Consider the following 10,373-nt stretch of genomic DNA (forward strand, 5'->3'; position numbering starts at 1 on the left):
AATAGTGAACAGCCAACCAGGGAGAGGTGAGCCCTTTTCTCTCAGCCAAAAACGGAATCCCCCCCCCCCCCACAACTTGGTGGCACTCCCTGTCAGTTGAGACCTGTGGCCTGTGGGATCCAACTCAGTTCCACAGGGCCTGCAAGACAGAGATGTTCCACTAAGGTTGTGGCAGAGCCGGCTTCACTGGCCTCCCAATCCACCCCTCCTCCTCCTCCTCCCAGTCTCAAATTGATATAAAATCAAAGTGGGTTAGGAGTGTTTGCTTGATTATAACTGAGATGTTTTACTGGCACCTTGAAACTATTTAAAGAACCCAAAGGTTCAAATAACTGATTTGAAATACTGTAAATATTAGATGGATGGTGAAGTCATCAAGAATAACCCACATTGACAGTCCTCATTTAAGGTACCTTATTGTATTGTACTAGCTTATTTCTATTTACTTTTTTCCTCCTACATGATCGTAATGTCATTTACTCATATCTGTTTCCGGGTTTTTTAAAAAATAAACTTTACTTTTAAAAATAAAAAAAAAACGATTTAAAGAACTAAATGCCGTCTGAAGTGGGATTTTAATATCTTAATATTTTAATGTTATTCACCTTAACTTTGTTGTTTGTTTTATTGATGTTTTGACTTTGTTAGTTTGCCTGGCCACTAGGTTAGGTTGGGAAGAGCAGGATATTAAATTTAATTAAAAAAAATTAAAATGCTTGTCTGATCTAAAACTTCAGTGGCGGCCAGGTGTGTAAAATGAATCTACATCAGATCCTACAACCCAGGATGAGCCGATGTCCTCCTGCAGCCAGTTCTGCTGAGTGAATGACCAGCAGGCCCTGTGGCTAATGTCCCTGAATGCCATGTGCAGGCCTGGGTGTCAATGTGTGCATCCTGGCGAGGAAGAGTTGCAGCTAGCCAGGTCCCTTTCTTTGACAGCATGGCAGGCAGTCTGTTGGAGGGCTGGCCAGTTGCGCACCCTTCTGGGCAGCTGGACTGCTTTTTGTAAGGCCTGAGGGTATATCTCTTGTAATCCCTGTGGCCCATCACCACTGGGTTATTTGCACCCCCCCTCCCCCGCGGATGTTCCCTGGGCAGATATCAGCACACGACTGACATCAATCCCTCACAATAAAATTCAGCCCCCAAGCCTTTCCAGGTTGAGAGGACAAAGAAAGGATGAGGAGATGACATCTCAGTAGACCTTGGCCTCGGTCCAGATTTCTGGCCCAGAACCAAACCTGACCGGAGAAATCAAGGCAGAGCAAGAAAGAGCTCCAGCAGCACCCTCAAACCCACCCACCCCGTCCAATCCCAAAGTCTTTCCCCTTGATTTCCAATCAGTCCCAGACCAGTTGGGCCACGATCAGATTTGCCCAGGGAAGGGCCGGGAAGAGCAGCTGGCTACAGCATTCTGATCTGGAGACAAAGGAATGCCCCGTCGGTTCTAAGATCCCAGGTAAACACATCAGCTTTGTTATGAAAATGAGAGCTGCGCTTTGAAAGGGGGGGGGGGATGAAGAAGAGAGAGAGAGGAGAGGTTGTGCGGGGGGGTGGGGGGGAGAGCCACCGAGCTGCTTATCTATCTATCTGGCTTCGCTGTGTGCCAGCTGAGCCACGCGACCGCCCTTTCTTATTCTAATCAGCACATGCCTTTGCAACTTTCCATAAACCTGCCTGCGCAACTTAACACACGCCCTTCCAAAAAGATACCGGCTCTTTGAACGCATCCAGGGGTGCATCTTCCTTCACAAGCTTGACTGTACCCCCCCCCCCCCCCGCGATCTTTTTCCTTTCCCCCCGTTCCTCCGTCTCGCGGCGAGAAGCCATGCCCGAACCGCCCATGGTCTGCATGTCCGCAGGGCATTAAAAGCCCCACTTTTCGGGGCGGCTGATTCTGCAGTAGGGACCGGGCCGCGGCCTTTTGCTCGCTGGGGGAGATTAAATTCCCAGTGAGGCTTCCTTCCCAGTAAGCATGACGAAGATCGGGGCTGGTGCGCTCGTCCTTTGCTCTCCTTTCTTCTCCCGTTTCACAGGGGAGGAACTGAGGCCAGAACTCGGCCCGAGCCTGGTGAAGCTGGGCTGGCTGCCTGGAGGGGTTGGCTGGGCTCTCGCACGTGCCTCTCTCCGGATCGCGCCCCGCAACACCCCACCCATTCTTGCGCTCCTACACCATGCAGGTGCCAACAAGGGCTGGCCAGTCGCCCCAAGTCCAATGTTTATGCTAATATGCTTCCCTTCCCGAGATCGCATAATGCAGTCAGGTGCCCCTTTTGCTTCTTCTAGACCCGGCCTGCGGGGGGGGGGACCGACTTCAGGATCTCAGAAAGGTTAATTTGACGACTCGGGTAAGAGCACCCCGGACATTTGGCGGCACTGCCACGTGAAGGGGGCAGAGAGATGTCGTTGATGCTACCACCGGCCTTTTTGTTGGCTTGGCTGCCCAGCCGGCTGCCTTAGACCCCCTCCGACAAATACCGGCAGCCACCTCGAAGCCACCTGAAGATGCACCGGAGCCCACCGCCCGGTCGCCTGGGCTGCCGCTTCCTCAGTGATCGAGTGTCACCAGCCTGCGGGTTGTATATTCTTTATGCCTCGATTCTCCTATAAACACCTTTAGTTTAGTTGCCACTCACGAATTTCAGCACCATTCACTTCCAAGGACTCGTTGAGCCTTTGCATTCAGATGGCTACATAAGAGATGGCTATATGAATCACCCTCAATAAGCATAGTCCGTATCCGGGTTCAAGCCACTGCTATCCCACAACGAGGGTGAACTTGGCCCACTGGCTTCAACAGGTTGTGACTTCTGCCCTGGATCAGGTAGTTCCGGGCTGTCAAGAAGCAGTGCCTCTTGTGGCCCATTGGACTGATCTGTAACACGATCATAAGATAGGTACAGTGCAATCCTAAAGAGAATTCTTCCAATCTAAGCCCATCAAAATGAATTGATTTAGACTGGAGTAACGCTCTTTAGTTTTTTGCTTGTGTATTTTCAGCTCTGTAATCCTAGTCCTACTGCATTGCTTGGTTTATTAGAGGTCTTTGCTGTTTGATCGAATTGTTTTTCATACTGTGTAATCCGCCTTGAGCCTCGGTGAGAAAGACGAGCTATGAACAATAAAGGCACATGCAATTGCTTATTGACGCCTGTATTAGACAGAGCCTGACTTTACTATTCGACCAGCCGGCCGAGAACAAGCAAAGCTCCTGGTTAAACAGATTGATGCATATTGCAATGGCTAATTCAAACACACTCAGTTTTGAGAGGGTTTCTTCTTTCCCGGCACGTGTTCAACAACAAAGGTCCATTAGATCAAACTTCCCCTTGGTCCCCTTCAACTATCTTTGCTGGTGGGTTTTGCAAGGTTGTGATAATCTGCCATCCTAACAGTGCGATCCTACGAAGGATTGCAATAGTCTAAGACCCAGACGTAGAAAAGCGAGGTATTACCCTGCTTAGGACAGTGATTTATCTCTACCTTTAACAAGTGGTTTTGAAATCAGCGAGTCCCCTACTTTCGACAGTTTATGGAGTTCTAAACTTGCTTCCTCCAGAGTGAGTCGAAGCCATGAACTTTATTCATGATGCAGGATGGCTATTACGATTGGGCGACACCTATGATTAAAACTGAAGTTTGATTAAAAGTTCTGTTTGCAATAGAAACATGGTGAAATTGTCAGCCTTTAAGGACCAAGGGACGGGTTAATCTTTGAAGTACCCCATAGGATGGCCTGCTGTGGAATAACAGAACCCACGTTAAAACCCAAGGATAGGCCAAAAGCTCCCCAAATCCTTTGGCGGGGGGTGGGGGTGGGTGGGTGGGAGTGATGCTTGCGGAATTGTACTCCGGGCTAGACCCTTGCTCCCGCTCTGGACTTGACTCTGTCGTTCAGTCCGGTTCTCGGTGCCAAGAGACAGTCGCTGTGTCCTAACCATAGGAGAGGAGAGCAACACTCTCTGACAGCAGAGACTTTCATCTCCTCCTGGAAACCACACACACCCTTCCACCGTCATGCTTTCCATAGGAGTCAGGTGTCACCCCTCAAGTGGCCAGTTATCAAGTCTAGAGACACCAGGCAACTTTGGGTGAACCAGTGTGGGAAGACTGGACTGTCTATGCTGGACTAAACTGCACCCTGCCCATTGACCTAATGGACCTTGTTGCCACAAGGTGTGTGGTGATGGTGGCTGTAAGGAATTATTAGCCATCTCGTGGCAAACGGTTTATCCGGGGTCGGTTCCTCATGTTGGGGCCCATGTTGGCCATGTTCTGGGGCAACGCACAGGGGAAAGCTCCCATTGGGTTCTTCCTGCGGCCAGGAACCGTCCACACCTTGGGGCAGTGGTGGCGAACCTTTGGCACTCCAGATGTTATGGACTACAATTCCCATCAGCCCCTGCCAATTGGCCATGCTGGCAGGGGCTGATGGGAATTGTAGTCCATAACATCTGGAGTGCCAAAGGTTCGCCACCACAGCCTTGGGGAGTCTTCCCAGAAAGGCAGCCACGGGCAATTGCAAAGTTGGGCATTCGGAGGGTCCTCCTCGGTTGGGGTGCTTTGCGAGTGCGCTGACACGGAAACCCAACCCCCCCCCCCTTGTCAAGGGCCCCGAGCGGGCTCCAGCGGCAGGATGCCTTCAGGGACGGCGGGTGGAGACAAATCCGCCTTGTCTTCGCTTCATGCCTTCCCCTGTTGGCTAATGAGGCCGACCGCGGTACAGTAAATTTGCTGAGGAATCAAAAAGTATTTAAAAAGGGGTTGCGCAGAGGCCCTTAATGAGGTAGGTAAGGATTTATTGCTTCCCCGGCTGCAACCACCGCAAAGTGTGCGTGCGTGCGTGCGTGTGTGGTGGTGGGGAGATCTGTTCAGCATACTTTAACTTAAGCTGCCTATGCATGGATAGGGGCGGGGTGGGGTGGGGGCGAAGAGCTACTCCTTCGGGACTGGAGCTGGAAATGTGAGAGCGGAGTATAGAGACACGCAGGAGCTGGGAGTGAAAAAACGCCATTTGGTGAGGAGCAGATGGCTGGCTAGGGGGCTGATCGCGTCTAAAGGCGTGTCATCCCCCTTCAGCTGGAATCCCTGAGGGCTCCCCTTGTCTTCAAAATCAATGAAAATTAAAGCGCAGAGAAAGGATGAATGGGGAGACCTCGAGTCTCTTCTTTGTTCGGCCCAGCTACTGGTGGGCAGGAGTTAAACTACAACAGCCTCCTATAGAAACACTTAAGTTAAACAGTCTCCCCGTTAGCCCGGCAGCATCTGAAGGGGAGGGGGGGGACAACGACAAGGAAGGGATTGGGGGGCGAAGACGAGAGGGAGGGGAGAGTCAAGAAAAGGAGCTTTCTGCTTGATTTCCCCAACACAGAATCGCGTGGCATAAATTAAGTTGGGAGAGAATAAGCGCTTTGGGCAGGATTCTGATGGATTTTACGACGCCTTTCAGTTCCGCTTTGCAGGCCTAATCGAGAAATCTGGGCCGCGTCAATTTAACAAATCCTGGAGAGAGAGAGGAGAGGAGGGAGGGTGATTAAAGCTCTGGAACTGCTCTTGGGGTGGGGGAAACCAGGAGAAGGGAAGGGTTTAAGCCCCTGCGCGTGCTCACTTTTGCTTCCCACTCTTTCCAAAGCCTGGCATGTCAAAGGAGGGCACTCCCCCCTCTCCCTCCCCTTCAAACTCAGCCTACAGTCCATCCGGAACTTAAAGCCCTTCCCCCGCACGCTACGCCTCTCCTTCTTCCTGGATCGCGCCCCCTTCTTCTCCTGGCTCTCTCCACTCAGGATGGTCCTTGGGACGTGGGCCACCGGCAAACGCCTGCCGGGAAGGAGGGCTGCTCAAAGGTGGGGCCTGGAGCGGCAGTTGGGTCAATGAGGCTGGCAAAGGCAGGCAGGACTCCTGATGGATGATGATGGCTCTCTCCAGCCTCGCGGATGGTGGGTGGCAAGGGGAAGCTCCTGGTGCCCTTTGGAATGCATTGGTGCCTCTGCCCTACCCGAAGAGAGAGGAGGATGGGGGCGGAATAATTTCACCCGACACAATTGGTTTACTGTGGGCTTCTTCACACCTGGCTGTCTTGGTTGCTACTACAATGACTTCTGGGTTGCTATAGGCGTCCAGGAAAGGGGCGGGGACCCATGCTCAGCATTGCTTTCCTCTAGTGTTAGGCAAAAGGGATAGGGCACATCAACTATCCCAGAATAAACTATACAAAGAGTCTCCAAGACTGGTCCTTGCAAGACTGGTCCCTGCACCTTCCACGCATCTGAATGTAATTGGGAAGGTGCAGGATTTTCACTGCATTGGTTTAGGGCAGCCCCCCACCCCACCCTTGGAATTCTGACACAGGGACAGTTACAAAATGGTGGCTCAGAGGTTGCCCCAGGAAGCAAAACCACACACCCAGAGGAAGCCCAAGGAAAGGGAAGATGAGTGATTTCAAAATACACTAGAAAGAGGAGTGGGAGGAAATTAACCAATACTGGTGAAGCAACTGTCACAGCTAATCAAATCTCCAGTGGCCAATCAGAACTCTGCTTTGCAAGAGCCTCACATAGCTCCACCCACTTTCTAAAAAAACCCTTGGTAGGATCCAGGAAAGATGATGGCACCATGTTGAGAACCCTGGGCTTTAGGAGGCCAAGGGAAGGGGTGGCTCATTTTCTGCTTTGAAGGCCTTCACTTGTCAAGAGGCATTCCAGTTAAGTGAAACAGAGATCCTTTGCCATCAACAAATAAATTTAACATTTGCTTGTACACATATGTGCAGTCTTTCCCCTATTCCTTGTTCCTGAGAACTGGCTGCCTTATTCTGTCCAGAATTCTGGCCTTTTGAAAACTCTCTCACACCCCTCTGCACCACACTTAATTATTTATTGTATTCAGCATCCAAGCTTCAGAGCTTGTGTTCGATGTTGGTATTCTGTTTCATTTTAGTTCTGACTCTGTTAACTTGGTTTATCCTTGGTAACCTGTGTGAGATTTTAGTGCGGCACAGTAGCTAGATGGGTCTGAAGAACATTTGGTCTGAAGAACAACCAGATTCAAATGCCTTCTGAGTCGTATCGATCTTGACATGGTCTTGGACCAGCCACCATCTTTTAGTTTAAACTACATCCCAGAGATGTTGAGCAGCCAGTATTTAACCCCACCTATGCTTACACTTCTGGGAAGAAAAGCAGGATACAAAGGAGACTTGGGAGCAACATTCCTCACAGTTTCTTCACCTGCTCTGTTCTGTGGAAGAGGGCCTTTGTCTCATCATCTGTTTACCCCTCCAGGGGCCAATATTTTATCTGGGCTTCTCAACAAGTTAATTCATTTCTTTATTGCGGCCAGCCGGCAGGCTGGGGAAGAAAGAATGTAGCCAGCTCAGGAATTAATTGTTTTTCAGAACTAAGGTCAATATCTTAAATATATGCATACCAACTTGGACAAACTGTTAGGAAGACCATGGATAAAGCTGCCTAGGAAGGCGGCAGAATCTCCTGGTTGCTCAAAGATAGTAACTCAGCAGCTGACTCCACCACTCCCTGCTTGTAAGCTTCCAGATGTCATGCAGATGGCTGTTGATGGTATGCCAAGACTTCATCTGATCTAGCTAGGCAGTCCATCACATTTCCTGGGGTTACCTGTAGATAAGGACAATCACTGTTTTCTGTCAACCTATTGGTCTATCTACCAGCACCACATTCTTGGAAAGACAGAATCCCTCAGGGGCTCGAGTACCAGCCCTGCTACCTGGAACTTCAAACCCAGCTCCTTCTGCAGGTGAAGGCTCTGCTCTGCTCTAGGATTGTCAATGCCCTGATCCCAGATGGCCCACAATAACCTCATTTTGTTCGATTTCAGACTCTAAGCAGGGTCAGTCCTGGTTAGTACTTGGATGGAAGACTGAGGCATACCAGAGTTGGTATGCAGAGGACAGCAATGGCAAGCTTCCTCTGTTAGTCTCTTGCCTGGGAAATTCTAGTGAGTTGCCATAAGTTGGCTGCGACTCGATGGCCCTATACACAGGATTATCCACAGCCTGAAGAAAAGGTGTCTTGTCTCTTTAATATAAATGTAATGGGGATGCTGTTACCAGTGGAGGTTACTTGCTTCAATGCCATGAAAAGCATCAGCTGCCCATTTCTGGACATTTCTGGACATCTCCATTGAACAGGATAGGATTTTTTTTCTCCAGGTTTTTTGGCTGGTTTGCCACAAAGCTGGGGGTCAGTCCTTACTCCTGGACAGACAGGAGCATACCTGCTGTATGGAAGAGAGTGGTGCACCTACAACGTTAGACTGGGAAGTCTCCAACTCTGACAATGTCACAGACTGTGATGAAAGATAGGCTAGTCGCCTTTAATGCATATTCAATTAGTGATTTTCTTTTAATTGGCCTTTACCAGGGATTGGGTTTGAAGAAGGGTTTCAGATTGCCTCCCCCCTCCTTCACATTGTAAGGTAATTTGTGATCAAGACATCTGCTTCAATGAAAGTCACATTTGGTCATGCAAAAGCACGTCCCCCCCCCCCAATAAAGTGGTCATAAAGAAGACTTTTAGAGGGCCATACCTACAGGGCTCTCATTGTGGCCAAATCCTCTCTCTTGCCCACCCGCTTAAGCTGCCCTCTGAATGGCTCTGTTGCAATTCAAATGACATTTACACAGACAGTTACACCTTGCATCCCAATGAAGCCCCAGCTCGGGTCTATCTGTTTACAGAGGTGTTTTGCAACAAGCCCCCAAACATAAATCCCCTCCCTGTCTCCTCAAGTCCCTTCTCCATCAAAGTTACCATCAAACTTTTTTTAAAAAAACCCTACTTTTCTACTGACAGGAAGGAAAGCTAAAGGGACTTGGTCTATCAGTAGTAAACTCTTCCTAAAAAAAAATCAACACAAAAGCTCCAGTGTCTGATGCATGTGTAAAAAATAATAATAAGGTGACGGTTGGCATAAAGTTTTTTTTTTAGGTAGGGAGGGGAAGGAAAGCTGGAAGGGATTTCTTTAAAAATGTGTGCACATTGTTGTAGAGGCAGTAGCGTGCGCCGAGGGGAGCTCTTTCTCTCCTTTGTATTGTGCAGGGAGCAGGTGCTGTCTACATTACCATACAGCTGAGAGCACAAAGGGCCAACTGATTCAGGCCTCACATAATAACAAACTGCCTTAATGACAGCCACGCGAACGACACACACCAAAACTCACTTTTTTTACTCAGCTCGAAGGAGGAAAAAGGCAGAGAAAGCGAGCGATGATCATCATCATGATCGTACAGGAAGGGAAAAATTGAGACGAACTATGCCAAGGTTTGCCAGTGCAACCAAGAATTGGAGGCGTGTGTGTATGTGTGTGTGTGTGTGTGTGTGAGAGAGAAAGAGAGAGTGAGTGAGTGAGAGAGAGAGAGAGAGAGAGAGAGAGAGAGAGAGAGAGAGAGAGAGAGAGAGAGAGAGAGAGAGAGAGAGAGAGTTTGGCCTTTAAAAACCAGGACTGTTTATCCAGCCGAGTCTCCCTCCATCCCTCCCACATCTTCCCCGCCTGGAATTTAACACATGGGTCTTTCCCAGATTGTTTGAGCATGAAAGTCTTGGGGGTGTGTTCCGCATAATGATCAGGAAAAGGAGCGCAGAGATTCGGAACAGTTCTTGCAACTTCGGGAAACTCACCCAGGACGCTAGTCTCGGGTGGGGGGCAAATATTGTCCCCCCCCTCCAAGATCACTGGATGCATCTGCAGCCTCGTTTGAAGGGACCTTAGGAAACACGCACTATCTTTCGGGTTAGAGCTTACCAGACCAAGCCTAAGAGGTCTACTCGGATGGAGGACTTATGGGTCTTGCTCCCCAGAGAATATTCTCAGGACAGCAGCCTATGCTCCCCACCAGCATGTTTCACCCCGCCTGGTCTCCTTCCCCTTTTCCAGGTTGGGGACACAGAACACCTGAAAAAATGGTTTAAGGTGTTCGATTGCAGGGGGCGGGGGGGACGACGACGACGTGATGTTGCTCTCGCTTCTTCCCTCGGCCAGGGGTTATCCGTAGCGAGGGACGGACCCGTGTGCCAACAGAGGATTTTTTTTACAACTTACAAAAAAGTATCGTTATTCATTTCGGGGCAAGATCAAAGCTTGTGGCCTTACAGGAGTGGCGAGCTTCTTCTGTTCAGACGAGAGCGGAAAACGTGTTGCCTGTTGCCATCTCCTAAGAGCAGAAGGGGAAAGTGTGTGTGCGCATTCCGGGGAGGGGGCCCCTGATTCTTGCGGTTACTGAATTTGCAGGAATGTAAATGAGCCCCCCCCCCCCCGTTTTTTTCGTGGGAGCCGCAGGGGAGGGGAAGAGGAGGAGGGTTGCCCATTTTACAGCTCACTGACCATTTGGCGATCCATTG

The sequence above is a fragment of the Sphaerodactylus townsendi genome, linkage group LG01 (genome assembly GCF_021028975.2).
Source record: "Sphaerodactylus townsendi isolate TG3544 linkage group LG01, MPM_Stown_v2.3, whole genome shotgun sequence".
Lineage (NCBI taxonomy): Eukaryota > Metazoa > Chordata > Lepidosauria > Squamata > Sphaerodactylidae > Sphaerodactylus > Sphaerodactylus townsendi.